The 21,472-nt window shown below is 59.6% G+C and overlaps 2 protein-coding genes across 8 annotated transcripts in view; both read left to right on the plus strand.

Moving 5' to 3' along the window:
* Positions 1-21,472, plus strand: part of dynlt2b (dynein light chain Tctex-type 2B) — an 832,392-nt gene that overhangs the window by 152,787 nt on the left and 658,133 nt on the right. The window lies entirely within an intron of this gene.
* LOC140389525 (choline-phosphate cytidylyltransferase A-like) overlaps positions 7,547-21,472 on the plus strand; it is a 63,454-nt gene continuing 49,528 nt past the window's right edge. For 2 of the 7 annotated variants that reach the window (XM_072473705.1, XM_072473711.1), the window contains exon 1: positions 11,238-11,367. The gene's annotated coding sequence lies outside the window, so the exon portion shown is untranslated. Of the gene's footprint in view, positions 7,736-11,237; positions 11,368-13,237; positions 13,318-21,472 lie in introns of those variants that run through there. The other 5 variants (XM_072473709.1, XM_072473706.1, XM_072473708.1 and 2 more) reach the window with 5 other exon arrangements.

Raw genomic sequence — 21,472 nt, forward strand, 5'->3', positions numbered from 1 at the left:
GGAGGGAGGGAGGAGAGGGGGAGGGAGGGGGAAGGGAGGATGGGGGGGGAGGATGGGGGAGGGGGGGGAGGGTGGTGGGTGGGGGAGGGGTGGAGGGGGTTGGGTGGGGGAGGGGTGGAGGATGGTGGGGTGGTGGAGGGGGAGGGTGGGTGAGGATGGGGGACGGGGAGGATGGGAAGGGGGAGGATGGAAAGGGGGAGCTGGATATTGGGCGAGGATGGGGGTGGGGAAGGGGAGAATTGGGGGTGATGTGGATGGGGGGATCGGAAGGATGGGGGAGGGGGAGCATGGCAGAGGGGGTTGTGGAGGATGGGGGAGCTGGAGGATGGGAGAGGTGGAGGATGGGGGGTGGGAGAGGTGGAGGATGGGGGGTGGGAGAGGTGGAGGATGGGGAGGATGGGGGAGGAGGAGGATGGGGGGGAGGAGGAGGAGGATGGGGAGGAGGTGGATGGGGGGAGGAGGGGATGGGGGGAGGAGGAGGATGGGGGAGGAGGAGGATGGGGGGAGGAGGAGGATGGGGGGAGGGGGAGAATGGCAGTGGGAGGTGGAGGATGGGGGACAGGGTGAGGTGGAGGATGGGGAGGTGGAAAGATGGGGTAGGGGGAAGATGGGCGGAGGGGGGAATGGGAGGGGAATGGGGAGAGGGGGGTGGTGAGAGGGGAGAGGGAGAATGGAGAGGGGAGCTGGGGAATGGGGAGAGGAACTGAGGGGAATGGGGAGAGGAACTGAGGGGAATGGGGAGAGGGGGAGGGAATGGGGAGAGGGAGGAAAGGGGAATGGGAGAGGGGGAGAATGGGGAGAGGGGGGAATGGGGAGAGGGGGGAATGGGGATGGGGAGAGGGGGGAATGGGGAGAGGGGGGAATGGGGAGAGAGGGAGGGGGGACGGGGAGGGAGGGACGGGGAGGGAGGGAGAGGAGGTGGAGACGGGGATGGAGGGAGAGGAGGGGGGGCGGGGAGGGAGGGAGGGGGGGCGGGAGGGAGGGAGGGAGGGCGGGGCAGGGAGGGAGGGGAGGGCGGGGCAGGGAGGAGAGGAGGGCGGGCAGGGAGGGAGAGGAGGGCGGGGCAGGGAGGGAGAGGGGGGCGGGGCAGGGAGGGAGAGGAGGGCGGGGCAGGGAGGGAGAGGAGGGCGGGGCAGGGAGGGAGAGGAGGGCGGGGCAGGAGGGAGAGGAGGGCGGGGCAGGGAGGGAGAGGAGGGCGGGGCAGGGAGGGAGAGGAGGGCGGGGCAGGGAGGGAGAGGAGGGCGGGGCAGGGAGGGAGAGGAGGGCGGGGCAGGGAGGGAGAGGAGGGCGGGGCAGGGAGGGAGAGGAGGGCGGGGCAGGGAGGGAGAGGAGGGCGGGCAGGGAGGGAGAGGAGGGCGGGGCAGGGAGGGAGAGGAGGGCGGGGCAGGGAGGGAGAGGAGGGCGGGGCAGGGAGGGAGAGGAGGGCGGGGCAGGGAGAGGAGGGTGGGGCAGGGAGGAGAGGAGGGCGGGGCAGGGAGGGAGAGGAGGGCGGGCAGGGAGGGAGAGGAGGGCAGGGCAGGGAGGGAGAGGGCAGGCAGGGAGGGAGAGGAGGGCGGGGCAGGGAGAGGAGGGCGGGGGAGGGAGAGGAGGGCGGGGAGGGAGAGGAGGGCGGGGGAGGGAGAGGAGGGCGGGGGAGGGAGAGGAGGGCGGGGCAGGGAGGGAGGGACAGGGAGGGAGGGAGGGGCAGGGAGTGTGGGCGGACATGGCAGGGAGGGTGGGCGTGGCAGGGAGGGTGGGCGCGGCAGGGAGGGTGGGCGGGCGGGGGAGGGAGAGGAGGTCGGGGGAGGGAGAGGAGGGCGGAGGAAGGAGAGGAGGGCGGGGGAAGGAGAGGAGGGCGGGCTGGGAGGGTGGGCGGGCAGGGAGGGTGGGCGGGGCAGGGAGGAGAGGAGGGCAGGGAGGGCAGGGCGGGGAGGGATTCTCCCTCTCCCCTCTCACCACCCCCCTCTCCCCATTCCCTCCTCTCCTTCCCCCGCCCTCCTCTCCTTCCCCCGCCCTCCTCTCCTTCCCCGCCCTCCTCTCCTTCCCCCGCCCTCCTCTCCTTCCTCCGCCCTCCTCTCCCTCCCCGACCTCCTCTCCCTCCCCCGCCCGCCCACCCTCCCTGCCGCGCCCACCCTCCCTGCCACGCCCGCCCACACTCCTGCCCCTCCCTCCCTGCCCTCCTCTCCCTCCCTGCCCGCCCACCCTCCCTGCCCCGCCCTCCTCTCCCTCCCCGTCCCCCCTCTATGGAGAATGGGGAGGGGAGAATGGGGAGGGGGGACTGGGAAGGGGGGGCTGGGAAGGGGGAAATGGGGAGGGGGGAATGGGGAGGGGGGAATGGGAGGGGGGAATGGGAGGGGGGAATGGAGAGGGGGGAATGGCAAAGGGGAAACGGGTAGGGGGAAACGGGTAGGGGGAAACGGGTAGGGGGAAACGGGTAGGGGGAAACGGGTAGGGGAAACGGGTAGGGGGAAACGGGGTGGGGGAAACGGGGTGGGGGAAACGGGGTGGGGGAAACGGGGTGGGGAAACGGGGTGGGGGAAACGGGGTGGGGAAACGGGGTGGGGGAAACGGGGTGGGGGAAACGGGGTGGGGGGAATGGGGAGGGGGGAATGGGAATGGGGAGGGGGGACTGGGGAGGGGGGAATGGGGGAATGGGGAGGGGGAATGGAGAGGGGGGAATGGAGAGGGGGGAATGGAGAGGGGGGAATGGGGAGGGGGAATGGGGAGGGGGGAAATGGGGAGGTGGGAAATGGGGAGGGGGGAAACGGGGAGGGGGGAAACGGGAGGGGGGAACGGGGAGGGGGGAAACGGGGAGAGGGGAAACGGGGAGAGGGGAAACGGGGAGAGGGGAAACGGGTAGGGGGAAACGGGGAGGGAGAAACGGGGAGGGAGAAACGGGGAGGGAGAACGGGTAGGGGAAACGGGTAGGGGAAACGGGTAGGGGGAAACGGGGTGGGGGAAACGGGTGGGGGAAACGGGGTGGGGGAAACGGGGTGGGGGAAACGGGGTGGGGGAAACGGGGTGGGGGAACGGGGTGGGGGAACGGGGTGGGGGAACGGGGGTGGGGGAACGGGGTGGGGGAATGGGGAGGGGGATGGGTTGGGGGGAATGGCCAAGGGTTGAATGGGGAGGTGAATGGGGAGGGGGTCTGGGGAGTGGGAATGGGGAGGGGAGAAGAGGAGGGAATGGGGAGGTGGGAAATGGGAGGTGGGAAATGGGGAAATGGGGAGGGGGGAAATGGGGAGGGGGGAAATGGGGAGGGGGAAATGCGGAGGGGGGAAATGCGGAGGGGGGAAATGCGGAGGGGGGAAATGCGGAGGGGGAAATGCGGAGGGGGGAAATGCGGAGGGGGGAAATGCGGAGGGGGAAATGGGGAGGGGGGAAATGGGGAGGGGGGAAATGCGGAGGGGGGAAATGCGGAGGGGGGAAATGCGGAGGGGGGAAATGCGGAGGGGGGAAATGCGGAGGGGAAAGAATGGGGGAAAGGGGAAGGGAATGGGTGGGGGAAACAGGTGGTGGGAAATGGGGAGGGAAATGGGGTGGGGGGAATGGGGATGGGTTGGGGGGGAATGGTGAAGGGGGGGAATGGCGAAGGGTTGAATGGGGAGGGTGAATGGGGAGGGGGACTGGGGAGTGGGATGGGGCGGGGGAATGGGGAGGCAGATGGGGAATAGGTCGGGGGATGGGAAATGGAGAGGGGAGATAGGGGAGGGGGAAATGGGGAGGGGAATAAGGTTGGGAGAATGGGAGGGGGGAATGGGGAGGAGAATGGGGAGGGAGAATGGTGAGGGGGAAAATGGGATGAGGGGAAATGGGGGGAGGGGGGAAATGGTGGAGGGGGAAATGGGGAGGAGGGGGGAAATGGGGAGGGAGCGGGGGAAATGGGGAGGGAGGGGGAAATGGGGAGGGAGGGGGGAAATGGGGAGGGAGGGGGGAAATGGGGAGGAGGGGAAATGGAGAGGGAGGGGGGAAATGGGGAGGGAGGGGGGAATGGGACAGGGGAAATGGGAGGGAGGGGGAAATGGGGGGAAATGGGGGAGGGGGGAAATTGGGGGAGGGGGAAATTGGGGGAGGGGGGAAATTGGGAGAGGTAGGGAAATGGGGGGAGGGGGTAAATGGGGGGAGGGGGGTAAATGGGGGGAAAGGGAAAATGGGGGGAGGGGGGAAATGGGGGAGGGGGAATGGGTGGAGGGGGAAATGGGGCAGGGGGGAAATGGGGGAGGGGAAATGGGGGATGGGAAAATGGGTGGGGGAGGGGGAAAATGGGTGGGGGAGGGGGAAAATGGGTGGGGGAGGGGGAAATGGGGGGAGGGGGAAAATGGGGAGGGGAAATGGGGGGAGGGGGAAATGGGGAGAGGGGGAAATGGGGGGAGGGGGGAAATGGGGGGAGGGGAGAAATGGGGGGAGGGGGAGGGTGGAAATGGAGGGGGGAATGGGGGGAGGGGGAATGGGGGGGAGGGGGGAAAATTGGGGGAGGGGAAATTGGGGGAGGGGGGAAATGGGGGAGGGAGGAAATGGGGGGAGGGGGAAATGGGGGAGGGGAAATGGGGGGAGGGGGGAAATGGGGGGGGTGGGGGGGAATGGGGGAGGGAGGGGGAATGGGGAGGGAGGGGGGAATGGGGGGGAGGGAGGGGGGAATGGGGGGGAGGGAGGGGGGAATGGGGGGAGGGAGGGGGGAATGGGGGAGTGGGGGGGAATGGGGGGAGAGGGGGAATGGGGGGAGGGAGGGGGAATGGGGGGGAGGGAGGGGGGAAATGGGGGGGAGGGAGGGGGAAATGGGGGGAGGGAGGGGGAAATGGGGGGGAGGGAGGGGGAAATGGGGGAGGGAGGGGGAAATGGGGGAGGGAGGGGAATGGGTGGGGAGGGAGGGGAAATGGGTGGGGGAGGGAGGGGGAAATGGGGGGGGAGGGAGGGGAAATGGGTGGGGGAGGGAGGGGGAAATGGGTGGGGAGGGAGGGGAAATGGGTGGGGAGGAGGGGAAATGGGGGGGAGGGAGGGGGAAATGGGGGGGGAGGGAGGGGGAATGGGGGGGAGGGGAAGGGGAAATGGGGGGGGAGGGGGAATGGAGGGAAGGAGGGGGAAATGGGGGGGAGGGAGGGGGAAATGGGGGGAGGGAGGGGAAATGGGGAGGGGGGAAATGGGGGGGAGGGAGGGGGACATGGGGGGAGGGAGGGGGAAATGGGGGGGGAGGGAGGGGGAAATGGGGGGGAGGGAGGGGAAATGGGGGGGGAGGGGAATGGGGGGAGGGGGAAATGGGGGGGAGGGGGAAATGGGGGGGGGGGGGAATGGGGGGGAGGGGGAATGGGGGGAGGGGGGAATGGGGGGGAGGGTGGAATGGGGGGAGGGGGGAATGGGGGGGAGGGGGGATATGGGGGGGGGAAAGGGGGGGAAATGGGGGAGGGGGGAAATGGGGGGGAGGGGGGAAATGGGGGGAGGGGGAAATGGGGGGAGGGGGAAATGGGGGGAGGGGGGAAATGGGGGGAGGGGGAAATGGGGGGGAGGGGGGAAATGGGGGGAGGGGGGAATGGGGGGGAGGGGGGAAATGGGGGGGAGGGGGGAAATGGGGGGAGGGGGAAATGGGGGAGGGGGAAATGGGGGGAGGGGGGAAATGGGGGGGAGGGGGGAAATGGGGGGAGGGGGGAAATGGGGGGAGGGGGGAATGGGGGGAGGGGGGAAATGGGGGGGAGGGGGGAAATGGGGAGAGGGGGGGAATGGGGGGAGGGGGGATATGGGGGGAGGGGGGAATGGGGGGAGGGGGAATGGGGGGAGGGGGGAAATGGGGGGAGGGGGAATGGGGGGAGGGGGAAATGGGGGGGGGTGAAGTGAGGGGGGAGGGGGGAAATGGGGGGGAGGGGGGGAATGGGGGGGAGGGGGGAAATGGGGGGGAGGGGGGAAATGGGGGGGAGGGGGGAATGGGGGGGGAGGGGGAATGGGGGGAGGGGGGAATGGGGGGGAGGGGGAATGGGGGGGGGGGGGGAAATGGGGGGGGAGGGGGGAATGGGGGGGAGGGGGGAAATGGGGGGGGAGGGGGAAATGGGGGGGAGGGGGGAATGGGGGGGAGGGGGGGAATGGGGGGGAGGGGGGAAATGGGGGGAGGGGGAAATGGGGGGGAAGGGGGGGAATGGGGGGAGGGGGGGAAATGGGGGGGAATGGGGGGAGGGGGAATGGGGGGAGGGGGGAAATGGGGGGGAGGGGGGGAATGGGGGGGAGGGGGGGAATGGGGGGGGGGGGGAATGGGGGGGGGAGGGGGGGAATGGGGGGGTGGGGGGGAATGGGGGGGGGGGGGGAAATGGGGGGGAGGGGGGAATGGGGGGGGGGGGGGAATGGGGGGGGGGGGGGAATGGGGGGGGAGGGGGGGAATGGGGGGGGAGGGGGGGAATGGGGGGGGGGGGGGAATGGGGGGGAGGGGGGAATGGGGGGGGGAATGGGGGGGGAATGGGGGGGGGGGGGAATGGGGGGGAGGGGGGGAATTGGGGGGAGGGGGGGGAAATGGGGGGGGTTGGGGGGGAATGGGGGGGGAGGGGGGGAATGGGGGGGGAGGGGGGAAATGGGGGGGGAGGGGGGAAATGGGGGGGGAGGGGGGAATGGGGGGAATGGGGGGGTGGGGGAAACGGGGGGGAGGGGGGGAAATGGGGGGGAAATGGGGGGGGAATTGGGGGGGAGGGGGGGGAAATGGGGGGGGGTGGGGGGGGAATGGGGGGGGAGGGGGGGAAATGGGGGGGGAGGGGGGGAATTGGGGGGGAGGGGGGAAATGGGGGGGGAGGGGGGAAATGGGGGGGGAAATGGGGGGGGGAATGGGGGGGAGGGGGAATGGGGGGGGAGCAGGGAAATGGGGAGGGAGGGGGGAATGGGGGGGAGGGGGGGAATGGGGGGAGGGGGGGAATGGGGGGGAGGGGGGGAATGGGGGGGGGAGTGGGGGAAATGGGGGGGGGGAAAGGGGGAATGGGGGGGGGAGGGGGGAATGGGGGGGAGGGGGGGAAATGGGGGGGAGGGGGGGGAATTGGGGGGGAGGGGGGAATGGGGGGGAGGGGGGAATGGGGGGGAGGGGGGGAATGGGGGGGAGGGGGGGAATGGGGGGGGGGAGGGGGGGAAATGGGGGGGGGAGGGGGGAATGGGGGAATGGGGGGGGGGTGGGGGGGAATGGGGGGGGGGGGGGGGGAAATGGGGGGGGGTGGGGGGGGAAATGGGTTGGGAGGGGGGGAATGGGGGGAGGGGGGAATGGGGGGAGGGGGAAATGGGGGGGGGGAGGGGGAAATGGGGGGGGGGAGGGGGGGAATGGAGGGGGGGAGGGGGGAAATGGAGGGGGGGAGGGGGGAATGGAGGGGGGGAAATGGGGGGAGGGGGGGGAAATGGGGGAGGGGGGGAAATGGGGAGGGGGGGGGGAATGGGGGGAGGGGGGGGAATGGGGGGAAATGGGGGGAGGGGGGGGAATGGGGGGAAATGGGGGAGGAAATGCGGGCGAATTGGGGGGGGGGAATGGGGGGGGGTGGGGAAGAGGGGCAACGGGGAGGAATCTTCCTTCGGGTCGCGGTTCCCTCCTGTCCGTTTCCGGTTCCGGTCGGCGTGTCGCTCTGAAATGCGCTCCGGGTTGACCAGGGCCGGGCGGAGCTGAGGGAGCGGCGGGTGAGTGTCCGCGCGAGCGCGCCGGGGGCCGAGCCGGGACCCGGATCGCGGCAATTCCCGCAGCGGCGGCCACACACTGTGGAGGCTTTAAATTGCTGACAATCCGCATAAAGCAGAACAACCGGCAGAGAGGGTCAGTACTGAGGGTGTGCTGCACTGTCAGAGGGTCAGTGCTGAGGGTGTGCTGCACTGTCAGAGGGTCAGTGCTGAGGGAGTGCTGCACTGTCAGAGGGTCAGTACTGAGGGAGCGCCGCACTGTCAGAGGGTCAGTGCTGAGGGAGTGCTGCACTGTCAGAGGGTCAGTACTGAGGGAGTGCTGCACTGTCAGAGGGTCAGTACTGAGGGAGTGCTGCACTGTCAGAGGGTCAGTACTGAGGGAGTGCTGCACTGTCGGAGGGTCAGTACTGAGGAAGTGCCGCACTGTCAGAGGGTCAGTACTGAGGGAGCGCCGCACTGTCAGAGGGTCAGTACTGAGGGAGTGCCGCACTGTCAGAGGGTCAGTACTGAGGGAGTGCAGCACTGTCAGAGGGTCAGTACTGAGGGAGTGCTGCACTGTCAGAGGGTCAGTACTGAGGGAGTGCTGCACTGTCAGAGGGTCAGTACTGAGGGAGTGCTGCACTGTCGGAGGGTCAGTACTGAGGAAGTGCCGCACTGTCAGAGGGTCAGTACTGAGGGAGCGCCGCACTGTCAGAGGGTCAGTACTGAGGGAGTGCCGCACTGTCAGAGGGTCAGTACTGAGGGAGCGCCGCACTGTCAGAGGGTCAGTACTGAGGGAGTGCCGCACTGTCAGAGGGTCAGTACTGAGGGAGTGCCGCACTGTCAGAGGGTCAGTACTGAGGGAGTGCCGCACTGTCAGAGGGTCAGTACTGAGGGAGAGTTGCACTGTCAGAGGGTCAGTACTGAGGGAGTGCCGCACTGTCAGAGGGTCAGTACTGAGGGAGTGCCGCACTGTCAGAGGGTCAGTACTGAGGGAGTGCCGCACTGTCAGAGGGTCAGTACTGAGGGAGCGCCGCACTGTCAGAGGGTCAGTACTGAGGGAGTGCCGCACTGTCAGAGGGTCAGTACTGAGGGAGTGCCGCACTGTCAGAGGGTCAGTACTGAGGGAGTGCCGCACTGTCAGAGGGTCAGTACTGAGGGAGAGCTGCACTGTCAGAGGGTCAGTACTGAGGGAGTGCTGCACTGTCAGAGGGTCAGTACTGAGGGTGTGCTGCACTGTCAGAGGGTCAGTACTGAGGGAGTGCCGCACTGTCAGAGGGTCAGTACTGAGGGTGTGCTGCACTGTCAGAGGGTCAGTACTGAGGGAGTGCTGCACTGTCAGAGGGTCAGTACTGAGGGAGCGCCGCACTGTCAGAGGGTCAGTACTGAGGGAGTGCTGCACTGTCCGTGGGTCAGTACTGAGGGAGTGCTGCACTGTCAGAGGGTCAGTACTGAGGGAGAGCTGCACTGTCAGAGGGTCAGTACTGAGGGAGTGCTGCACTGTCAGAGGGTCAGTACTGAGGGTGTGCTGCACTGTCAGAGGGTCAGTACTGAGGGAGTGCCGCACTGTCAGAGGGTCAGTACTGAGGGTGTGCTGCACTGTCAGAGGGTCAGTACTGAGGGAGTGCTGCACTGTCAGAGGGTCAGTGCTGAGGGAGTGCTGCACTGTCACAGGGTCAGTACTGAGGGAGCGCCGCACTGTCAGAGGGTCAGTACTGAGGGAGTGCTGCACTGTCAGTGGGTCAGTACTGAGGGAGTGCTGCACTGTCAGAGGGTCAGTACTGAGGGAGTGCCGCACTGTCAGAGGGTCAGTACTGAGGGAGCGCTGCACTGTCAGAGGGTAAGTACTGAGGGAGTGCTGCACTGTCAGAGGGTCAGTACTGAGGGAGTGCTGCACTGTCAGAGGGTCAGTACTGAGGGAGTGCTGCACTGTCAGAGGGTCAGTACTGAGGGAGTGCCGCACTGTCAGAGGGTCAGTACTGAGGGAGCGCCACTCTGTCAGAGGGTCAGTACTGAGGGAGCGCCACTCTGTCAGAGGGTCAGTACTGAGGGAGTGCCGCACTGTCAGAGGGTCAGTACTAAGGGAGTGCTGCACTGTCAGAGGGTCAGTACTGAGGGAGTGCTGCACTGTCAGAGGGTCAGTACTGAGGGACTGCCGCACTGTCAGGGTCAGTACTGAGGGAGTGCTGCACTGTCAGCGGGTCAGTGCTGAGGGAGTGCCGCACTGTCAGAGGGTCAGTGCTGAGGGAGTGCCGCACTGTCAGAGGGTCAGTACTGAGGGAGTGCCGCACTGTCAGACGGTCAGTACTGAGGGAGTGCCGCACTGTCAGAGGGTCAGTACTGAGGGACTGCCGCACTGTCAGAGGGTCAGTACTGAGGTAGTGCTGCACTGTCAGAGAGTCAGTACTGAGGGAGTACTGCACTGTCAGAGGGTCAGTACTGAGGGAGTGCTGCACTGTCAGAGGGTCAGTACTGCGGGTGTGCCGCACTGCCAGAGGGTCAGTACTGAGCCGCTGCACTGTCAACGGGTCAGTTCTGATGGAGTGCCGCACTGCCAGAGGGTCAGTACTGAGGTAGTGCAGCACTGTCAGAGGGTCAGTACTGAGGGAGTGCTGCACTGCCAGAGGGTCAGTACTGAGGGAGTGCAGCACTGTCAGCGGGTCAGTACTGAGGGAGCGCTGCACTGTCAGAGGGTCAGTACTGAGGGAATGCTGCACTGTCAGAGGGTCAGTACTGAGGGAGAGCTGCACTGTCAGAGGGTCAGTTTTGGGGAGTCGGGGTGAGTTACGAATCAGGAGGTGAGTTGTGCACCACAGCATTCCTCGTTTCTGTGCTGCTTTTGTAGCCACAGCATTTATTTGACTTGTCCAGTTCTGTTTGTGGTGAATGGATTTTGATAGTGAGGGATTCAGTGATGCCATTGAATGTCAAGGGGCGATGGTTAGATCCACTCTTGTAGAGATGATCATTGCCTGGCACTTGTGTGGCGTGAAGTTAACTTGCCACTTGTCAGCCTAAGCCTGGATATTGTTCCTGTTTTGCTGAATTTAGACATGGACTTCTGTACCTGAGGAGTTGTGAATGGTGCTGAACTTTTTGCAAGCAGTGAACATCCCCACTATTGCTAGAAACACCGCTCACCTTTTAATAATTTACACTTAGTCAATTTCTGAAGAAGTATTTATTATCGATCTTGCAAGAGCGGGTGCCGCCAGTAAGTAATAGCAGACACACAGAATTCACACAGCATCACTTTGTTATATACAATCCATGAAAATACAATCCGTGAGAAATACATCCCACAAACTATAGAAAGGGCACTTCCCTTATCAGTGATCTCTTATTTGGCCTCCCCCTTGCATAGTGGTTTCTGTCAGCTCCTGGTATATCCTTGGACCGTCAGTTAAAGATAAGAATGAGGCCCCCTGCTTGCACCTGCTATCTCCCCCTTGCTGAGCAATTTCTGTTATTGTACATCCCGTTCTTCCCCGAAGGTCAGCCTTGTACATAGTTACAACAACTCGCTCACTATAGCTTACTCAGAACTTGACATGTTAATTTTCCCATCAGGCCTCATTGTTGACATCTTAATTGTGACCCAGAGTTTATACATGTAAAAACAACACAAAATGTTCATTTCTCACACTTCTGCCATGAAGGTGGAAGGAATGCCATTGATGACGCATCTGAAGGTGGTTGGGCCTAGGATACTGTCCTGAGGAACTCCTGCAACGGTGTCCTGGTGATAAGGTGACTGATCCCCAACCACCACAACCATTTTCATTTGTGGTAGGTATAACTCCAACCAGTGGTGGGTTTTCCCCCTAATTCCCATTGACCCAGTTTAGCTTGGGCTCCTTGATGCTATACTTGATCAAATGCTGTTTTGATGTTAAGCGCCTGAAATTCAGCTCCTTTGTCCATGTTTGAACGAGGACTGTAAAGAGGCCAGGAGTCGAGTGACCCTGGCGGAACCCAAACTGAGCAGGTTATTGTGAAGTAAGAGCCGCTTGATAGCACTGTTGATGACCCATTCCATCACTTTACCGATGATTGGGAGTAGACCGATGGGCTGGTAATTGGCTGGGCTGGATTTGTCCTGAATTTTGGTTACTTTACATATTTGGGCAATTTTTCAACTTGCTGGGTAGGTGCAGGTGTTGTAGCTGAACTGGAACTGCCTGGTTCTGTGCATGGCTGGTGCTGGAGCCTGGAACGACAGTGCTATTTCTGGAATATTGTCAGGGCCCATCACTTTTGCAGTATCCAGTGCCTTCAGCCCTTTCTTGATATCATCTGAAGTGAATCATATTGGCTGAAGACTGACATCTGTGATGCTGGGGACCCCCAAGGAGACCGAGGTGGATCACCCACACGGCACGCCTGGCTGCAGATTGTAGCAAATGCTTCAACATTACGTTTTGACACTGATGGTAACATCGGAACAGGAGTCGGCCACACAGCCCATCGAGGATGCTCTGCCATGCAATAATCACATTTCGGTTTCATGTTTTAAGTCTCATTTGTGTTTTATTTTTGTTTAAGGCAATATCCCTTTTTGGGGCTGGTCCATGGAATCCAGGGCAATGGAAATTGGATCCAAAATTGACTTGGAGGCAAGGGGCAGAGGGTGATGGTCAAAGGTTGTCTTTGTGACTGGCAGCCTGTGTCCAGTGGTGTTCCGCAGGAATCAGTGCTGGGTCCTTGCTGCTGGGAGTGCACATTGATGATCTGGACGTGACAGTAGGAGGTATGATCAGTAAGAACGCAGATGACGTGAAAATTGGGGGTGTGGTAAATAGCGAGGGGGAGATTACAGGACGATATAGACGGGCTGGTTAGAAGGGCAGAAGAGGAGCAAATGGAATTTAACCTGAAAAGTGTGAGGTGATGCACTTTGGGAGGATTCAAAAGGCAAGGGAATGCACAATGAACGGTAGGACCACAGCAATCTTAGGGTGCCTGTCCAAATATTCCAAAAGGCAGCAGGATAGGTAGATAATGTGTTTAACCAGGGATGTGGAATACTTGCCTTTATTAGCTGAAGGTTAGAATATAAGAGCAGAGAGGTTATGATGGAGCTGTATAAGTTGTTTGTTGGGCCACAGCTAGAGGACTGCGTGCAGTCCTGGTCGCCGCACTATGGGAAGAATACGATTGCATGGAGAGGGTGCAGAGGACATTCACCGGAATGCTGCCAGGCTGGAGCGTTTAAGCTGTGAGGTTTGGCTGGGTTGTTCTCCCTGGAGCAGAAAAGGCTGAGGCATACAAAATGATGAGGGTAGATAGGAAGGCACTTTTCCCCTGATTATTGACCCCTCTACTCAGGGGTACATTTTAAGGTAAGGGGCAGGGGATTTGAGGGAAATCGTTTTCTCGCAGAGGGTGGTGGGAATCTGGAACTCACTGTGTGAAAGGGGGAGGAAGTCCTGGACTGCCGGGGGTGGGTGGGGGGAGGTCAGACCTGAGAGAGTCTGTTCCCGTGACGGAGTTGCTGTGGCTTTTATTTCCCTGGTTATTCATTCAATGTTTGTCCGCCAGCCTTTTGTGGGCAGAGGTTGTGTGTGGAATGCTTGTTCCTGTGACATCATGAATGGTCAGTTGCTCCCCACAATCCTCGGGCTCCATTCATGAGCTCACAGGAGTTACAAGGAAGTGACTTTGGACAGATGCCTGCTTGCCGGCTGCTCCCCCAGTCCCAGATCTAAAACGATCAACGGGACAAAGAAAGAGAAACAGGCATGTGTAGTTCACCAGCTTTCTATGGCATCCGAGCCTGTCGATAGGGAATGGTTCAGTCAATCATTTCAATCGTTTTCAGTGGTTAGCGGTGGAGATGAGATTTGCCTGCGCCTCGGCGTACAGTTCCAGGTTTCTCTGACATTCCACTGAGCCACGGTTTTAATCTGTAGTTTGCAAATGGTCGGTGAGGTCAACAAAGATTGATTTAATAGCTAATTATTTCTAACGGGGTAAACAGTTTTCTTCAGGGAATGCACTCTTGTCTTTTTTGTGTTTGGGCTGCTGGCATTGGGTCACACTATGCAAGTGGGTCTCGGACCTGTTATTTGCAGGAGGTCCCAGGCACTATAATTTACACGATGATGCCAGTGTGTGGCATTTGCCTGGTGTTCCCCGGGGAGAGTGGTGGTATTGGCACGGCATTCCCACGGCAGAGTGCCAATTGCGCTCCCTAAAGCACTTTTCAGACAATGATATTCTTTTCAAGTGTGTGGTTTAGGAAAAGCTGAATCTAGTCTGCGCACAGCAAGCTCCCGCCAATGGGCTGAGTGACCGGATCATCTGTTTTAACGATTTGGGATCATTGTCAGCCGAGGATACCCGAGGAGAACTCCCCTGTTGTGCTCTGGAACTGCCGCCCAGGAATGTTTCACAGCTGAGTGGGCATTCGGCAAGTCAGTGTCAAGTCTCACCTGAAAGAGGCACCTCTGACCGTGCAGCAGACCCTCAGTACTGCACTTGAGAGTGTCGGCCTGGATGATGTGTTCAATACCCTGGAATGGGGGGATTAACCGACAAGCACCCAACTCGAGGTCAGTAGAATTAGGAAACTCTCGATGAGAGCCAGAGTACAGAAAACAAATGTAGTAACTCAGAGCAAAAGTCTAACTTTGTTTCTCCCCATCCACCTTGGGGCATAGTGTGTGTGCATCCACACGTGCAGGAATCCGAATACGGTCATTCAAAGCTGCCTATTTGAATTATCGCTTGTCTTTTATTTTAGCGCAGAATCGCTGTTCAGTTGATTTTGTCACATTATTGGATTAGCTGAATTTTTAAAAAAACAGAATAAATGTTATCGTGTGTTCCAGAAATGAGATGGCTGACATTATCAACCTGCGATGAAATCTTGCTCGAGCCCTGGGGGACAGTTTTAGCTTCACCCGCTCACCAGGGAAAATGATTGGATCTGGTGCAAGACAGGTTTTACATCCTGCCAGAGTGTTACTCTCAACAATAACAACCTTGCAGTTTATTCATTCATGGGATGTGGGCGTCGCTGGGCTGGGCCAGCATTTTTTACCCATCCCTAATTGCCCTTGAACTGAGTGGCTTGCTAGGGCATTTCAGAGGGCATTTAAGAGTCAAGTACATTGCTGTGGGTCTGGAGGCAGATGTAAGCCAGACCGGGTAAGGACGGCAGATTTCCTTTCCTAAAGGGCACTAGTGAAGCAGATGGGTTTCATGATCATCATTAGACTTTTAATTCCAGATTTTTTATTGAATTTATATTTCACTATTAGCCACTCTGGTCCCACAGAATTACACTGGGTGTCTGTATTAATAATTAATAGTCTTTATTGTCACAAGTAGGCTTACATTAACACTGCAATTAAGTTACTGTGAAAATCCCCTCGTCGCCACACTCCGGCGCCTGTTCGGGTACACAGAGGGAGAACTCAGAATGTCCAATTCACCTAACAGCACGTCTTTTGGGACTTGTGGGAGGAAACCGGAGCACCCGGAGGAAACCCACGCAGACACGGGGAGAACGTGCTCCGAACAGGCAGTGACCCAAGCTGGGAATCGAACCTGGGACCCTGGAGTTGCGAAGCAACAATGCTGACCACTATGCTACCGTGCACTGGTCCAAAGTTGCTTCCAAGGAACTTGGGTGAGTTACTGCACCTTGTGGGTGGTACACACTGCTGCCGCTGTGCAGGCTGTGGAGACGGTGAATTTTTATCCTGAGATGCAGGACAGTGCAAGCTGCATAATGTCCAAGGTTGCAGTGCCCGATATTGTGACCAGGCTTCTGTAGCAGTCCACATTGACCTTGTTCCAGTTCTCTGGGGTGGAGTTCTATTGCCTAGGCCCAGCCTGGAAGATTAGCAGCCTGCCCAACATACCAGTGAGCATCCGGCAGAGACCGTGCTGTCCATCAGTAAGAGTCGAGTGCTTTCAGAGGTGGAGAATGCTAGCAGGAGGAAAAAGATAAAGTTCAAGCCGAAGGTGCACCGTAAAATTCTGCAGATCCTGCAAATGCTACGCAGTACTGTGGGAGTGAAGTTTTCCTTCCAGATTTACCGCTTCCCAGGATTGTTATAAGGAAACTTGTTTGGTGGCTGATTGCCACGGTCGGAGAGAAAGAAAGATGATTTGAATCGAAGAGATCATGAGGTGAGGCCAAATTTCGGTCTTAGGAGACCACATTTTGCAGGCGAAGCGAGTTCCGGGGGGGGGGGGGGGAGAGGCAGACTGTCTTTGGGGATGGTGCAGTGTCCTTGCTTGTGCATGTGCAGAGCAGGGTATTTAAGAATTCACAAGGAGCAAGGGAGGAAGGCTCGGGAAATAATTGTCACGTTGACAAGAGAGAGAGTTGGGAGTCGCTGTCATGGTGGGGGAGGGGAGGGAAGTCACGTTTAACAGTGCAGGAAACACAGCTGTGTCTGTGTGCCCAGCAAAGTTTCACAAACAGGCACGAGATGTACTGTGTCAAACTGCTCCATCGACTGAACGATGCCCACATTGTCAGAAAACTGTGCCAGTTTGGTGCGGATGTCTATCTTTGTTTTAATGATTTGGGGAAATTGTAAGGGGAACGGTGCCAGTGACTGGGCGCTGATTTGCCTCCTGCTGTGCCAGCCTTCGAAGTCCACCCTTATAAAAAAAATCTGTAACCACGGTGTGAGTCGCCAGTGCAGAACGGAAGGGATACTGCCCTGTTGCATGTGCCGTCCTTTAGACGAGACGTTGAAGTGACGCCCCATCTGCCCCCTTCAGGTGGATGGAAAAGACTCTTGAGCTCCATTGTGATGAGGAGCAGGGGAGTTCTCTCTGGTGCCCTCTGGCCAGTGTTTCTTCCAACGTCAGTAAAACTGAGGACCTGATCATTTATCTCTCGTCCCTGCCTGTGGGAGCTCGCTGTGTGTGGATCGATTGCCACGTTTCCACCACTGCAATGAAAGCCAAGAAACAGTTGCAAATTGGTTCCTCCGACATTTCAAGAGGTGTACTTCATTTGGAGAGGGCAAACACAGCCAGGCAGTGCACAAACAATAAGACACAGAGGGCACAGCCACCTTGGGAGTGCATGTGCACAGGTCCTTGAAGGTGGCAGGACTGGTCGGCAAGGTGATAAAGAACAGTTCTGCAATGCTTTCCTTATTTGATGAGTTATAGGGCGTGATCTAATGAAAATGTTTCTAAGCCTCATTTGTGGCAGGTTTTGTTGGGAGTTTCCCACCAGCTTAGTCAGCAGGTTACCCATCGCTATTGAATCACTTTTTTTGGGCTCTGGGGAGTTTCTCTCCGGGGTAGCCCACACTTAGAGTTATTTTCATCACTGGGGAGCTGACCTCACTGGCCAGACCGGCTCCTCAAAGATTGGGCCGCCATTTTGAAAGGGTGATCCAATATCGGAGTGAGCTTCCCCCCCCCCCAACCTTCCAGAGGCCCCTTCATCCCTGCCCAACACCCCCTCACCCTTTATACCCAACCTCCTTTTATGGGGCATAGCCCCCTCAGCCCTGACTCGTGGCAGTGCCACGTGGGAAGTGCCTCGGTGCCCGTGTTCCAGAAGGAGGTTCAGGGTGCACTGGCCCGGGAGACCCCCACGTTTGTGTGGACGAGTACTGAATGGCGCCCAGCTGAGGACTCCCTCGGGAGGATGATAGATGCTGCCAGATCGGTATTTCCCGTGTGTGGGGCATGGTCATGCAGATTGAGGGTGGGATCCTGCTTGCGCGACCTCGTGAGGTCCAGGTGGATCTTGCGAGGCGCACTGGCTGCCGGGAATCCCAGGGGCATCCCCCGTTCAGGCACGACGCGGCTGGTAAGTCACGCCCACAGAATACAAAAGCAGGGATATAATGATGGAAAATACAAAAGCAGCGATGTAATGATGGAACTTTATAAAACGCTTGTTAGTCCACAGCTGGAGTTTTGTGTACAGTTCTCGTCACCACATTACAGGCAGGACATAAAAGCTCTGGAGAGCAGAGGAGATTTACAAGAATGGTGCCAGGGCTTGAAAATTGTAGCTACGGGGAGAGATTGAACAGGCGAGGGCAGTGTTTCTCAAACTTATTTTCCTGGCACCCACTTTTGCCAAATGGCCGACCTTCATGAACCACATCAGCCGACCTCCACAACACCATTTTCGCTTTAATTACATAGATCATAGAATTTACAGTGCAGAAGGAGGCCATTCGGCCCATCGAGTCTGCACCGGCTCTTGGAAAGAGCACCCTACCCAAGGTCCACACCTCCACCCTATCCCCATAACTCAGTAACCCCACCTAATCCCCATAACCCAGAAACCCCACCCAACACTAAGGGCAATTTTGGACACTATGGGCAATTTAGTATGGCCAATCCACCTAACCTGCACATCTTTGGACTGTGGGAGGAAACCGGAGCACCCGGAGGAAACCCACGCACACACGGGGAGGATGTGCAGACTCCACACAGACAGTGACCCAAGCCAGGAATCGAACCTGGGACCCTGGAGCTGTGAAGCAATTGTGCTATCCACAATGCTACCGTGCTGCCCCCCCTTAATGTGACAGGTGATCCTGCTTGATCCTCACGCTCTCACTTGCTTTGTCATTCAACGTTGCATTACTGCTAAGGACTTCAGCTGATGATTTAAGTTCTTGCTGCACCCTTTGAAAAAGAATCAAGAGGTTTGTCCTCCAATTCGCCATGCTTAACACGCCTTTGAAGGTTTGAGGCTTTTAAACTTTAATTTGCCAGTATATCCCTGTATATAACGTACATGGGCTTTGCACCTTGATTTGCATTGGCACGGTTAATAAAGCCATACCTAAAAAAATCATCTATATTACTGCTTTGTTCCCAATTTCAGCTTTTTCTTAAATTTAGAGTACCCAATTCATTTTTTCCAATTAAGGGGCAATTTAGCGTGGCCAATCCACCTACCCTGCACATCTTTGTGTTGTGGGGGCGAAACCCACACAAACACGGGGAGAATGTGCAAACTCCACACGGACAGTGACCCAGAGCCTGGATCGAACCTGGGACCTCGGCGCCGTGAGGCAGCAGTGCTAACCACTGCGCCGCCGTGCTGCCTTAATTTCAGATTCTTAAAGGGTTGTTCCTGGAGCTGACACCAGCCCTGCTTTGTCCCACTGCGGACTCTCCTGCACAGCTCACACCAGCAGATTTAGTTGTGAGATCCCTGGCCTGTTTTTGTTTCTGGCCCTCTCTTCCTTATTAAGAAATGATCCATTTTCAATTTTTCACAGTCCTGTTGCGTTGTTTGCTGGCACCTACAAAATGGGGGAATCTCTCCTCCGTGATTTCGCACCCGAAGCACGGACATCACATGCCCTGTACGTCCGTGCGTGTGCTGGGCATGTGACCTCTCTGCTGTCGCTTCTGGTGGGAAGACTCCATTGTTTAAAAAAAACTAAACTTGGTCCTGGGACAACGTCCTGATGTCAGTTGGTCGCGATACAGCGACAGCGCGCTGACGTCAGGAGGAGACGGTACTGGGACAGCGCGCTGATGTCAGGAGGAGACGGTACTGGGACAGCGCTGACGTCTGGAGGAGACGGCACTGGGACAGGAGACGGTACTGGGACAGCGCGCTGATGTCAGGAGGAGACGGTACTGGGACAGCGCTGACGTCTGGAGGAGACGGCACTGGGACAGCGCGCTGACGTCAGGAGGAGACAGTACTGGGACAGGGCGCTGACGTCAGGAGGAGACGGTACTGGGACAGGGCGCTGACGTCAGGAGGAGACGGTACTGGGACAGCGCGCTGACATCAGGAGGAGATGGTACTGGGACAGCGCGCTGACGTCAGGAGGAGACGGTGCTGGGACAACGCGCTGACGTCAGGAGGAGACGGTACTGGGACAGCGCACTGACGTCAGGAGGAAACTACTGGGACAGCACGCTGACGTCAGAATGAGGTGGTACTGGGACAGCGTGCTGACGTCAGGAGGAGACGGTACTGGGACAGCGCGTTGACGTCCGGACGAAACTACTGCGACAGCGCGCTGACATCAGGACGAGACGGTACTGGGACAGCGCGCTGACGTCAGGAGGAGACGGTACTGGACAGCGCGCTGACGTCAGGAGGAGACGGTACTGGACAGCGCGCTGACGTCAGGACGAGACGGTACTGAGACAGCGCACTGACGTCAGAACGAGACGGTACTGGGACAGAGCACTGACGTCAGAACGAGACGGTACTGGGACAGCGCGCTGACGTCAGGAGGAGATGGTACTGGGACAGCGCGTTGATGCCAGGAGGAGACGGTACTGGGACAGCGCGCTGATGTCAGGAGGAGACGGTACTGGGACAGCGCGCTGACGTCAGGAGAAGACGGTACTGGGACAGTGCGCTGATGTCAGGAGGAGACGGTACTGGGACAGCGCGCTGACATCAGGAGGAGACGGTACTGGGACAGCGCGCTGATGTCAGGAGGAGACGGTACTGGGACAGCGCGCTGACATCAGGAGGAGACGGTACTGGAACAGCGCGCTGACGTCAGGAGGAGACGGTACTGAGACAGCGCATTGACGTCAGGAGGAGACGGGACTGGGACAACGCCCTGACGTCAGGAGGAGACGGTACTGGGACAGCGCGCTGACGTCAGGAGGAGACGGTACTGAGACAGCGCATTGACATCAGGAGGAGATGGTACTGGGACAGCGCGCTGACGTCAGGAGGAGACGGTACTGGGACAGCGCGCTGACGCCAGGAGGAGACGGTACTGGGACAGCGCGCTGACTTCAGGAGGAGATGGTACTGGGACAGCGCGCTGACGTCAGGAGGAGACGGTGCTGGGACAGCACGCTGACGTCAGGAGGAGACGGTGCTGGGACAACGCGCTGACGTCAGGAGGAGACGGTACTGGGACAGCGCATTGACGTCAGGAGGAAACTACTGGGACAGCACGCTGACGTCAGAATGAGGTGGTACTGGGACAGCGTGCTGACGTCAGGAGGAGACGGTACTGGGACAGCGCGTTGACGTCAGGACGAAACTACTGCGACAGCGCGCTGACATCAGGAGGAGACGGTACTGGGACAGCGCGCTGATGTCAGGAGGAGAAGGCACTAGGACAGCGTGCTGACGTCAGAAGGAGACGGTACTGGGACAGCGCGCTGACGTCAGGAGGAGACGGTACTGGGACAGCGTGCTGAGGAGACGGTACTGCGACAGCGCGCTAACGTCAGGAGGAGACGGTACTGGGACAGAGCGCTGACGTCGGGAGGAGACGGCACTGCGACAGCGCGCTGACGTCAGGAGGAGACGGTACTGGGACAGCGCAATGACGTCAGAAGGAGATGGTACTGGGACAGCGCGCTGACGTCAGGAGGAGAGGGCACTGGGACAGCGCGCTGACGTCAGGAGGAGACGGTACTGGGACAGCGCACTGGTGTCAGAACGAGACGGTACTGATACAGCACGCTGACGGCTGGAGGAGACGGTACTGGGACACCGCGCTGATGTCAGGAGGAGAAGGCACTGGGACAGCGTGCTGACGTCAGGAAGAGACTGAACTGGGACAGCGCGCTGACGTCAGGAGGAGACGGTACTGGGACAGAGCGCTGACGTCAGGAGGAGGCGGTACTGGGTCAGCGCGCTGACATCAGGAGGAGACGGTACTGGGACACCGCGCTGATGTCAGGAGGAGAAGGCACTGGGACAGCGTGCTGACGTCAGGAGGAGACGGTACTGGGACAGCGCGCTGATGTCAGGAGGAGACGGTACTGGGAAAGCGAGCTGACATCAGGGGGAAACTGTACTGGGACAGCGCGCTGAGGTCAGGAGGAGACGGTACTGGGACAGCGTGCTGAGGAGACGGTACTGCGACAGCGCGCTAACGTCAGGAGGAGACGGTACTGGGACAGAGCGCTGACGTCGGGAGGAGACGGTACTGCGACAGCGCGC

This window comes from Scyliorhinus torazame, chromosome 14 (genome assembly GCF_047496885.1).
Source record: "Scyliorhinus torazame isolate Kashiwa2021f chromosome 14, sScyTor2.1, whole genome shotgun sequence".
NCBI classification, from domain to species: Eukaryota; Metazoa; Chordata; class Chondrichthyes; order Carcharhiniformes; family Scyliorhinidae; genus Scyliorhinus; species Scyliorhinus torazame.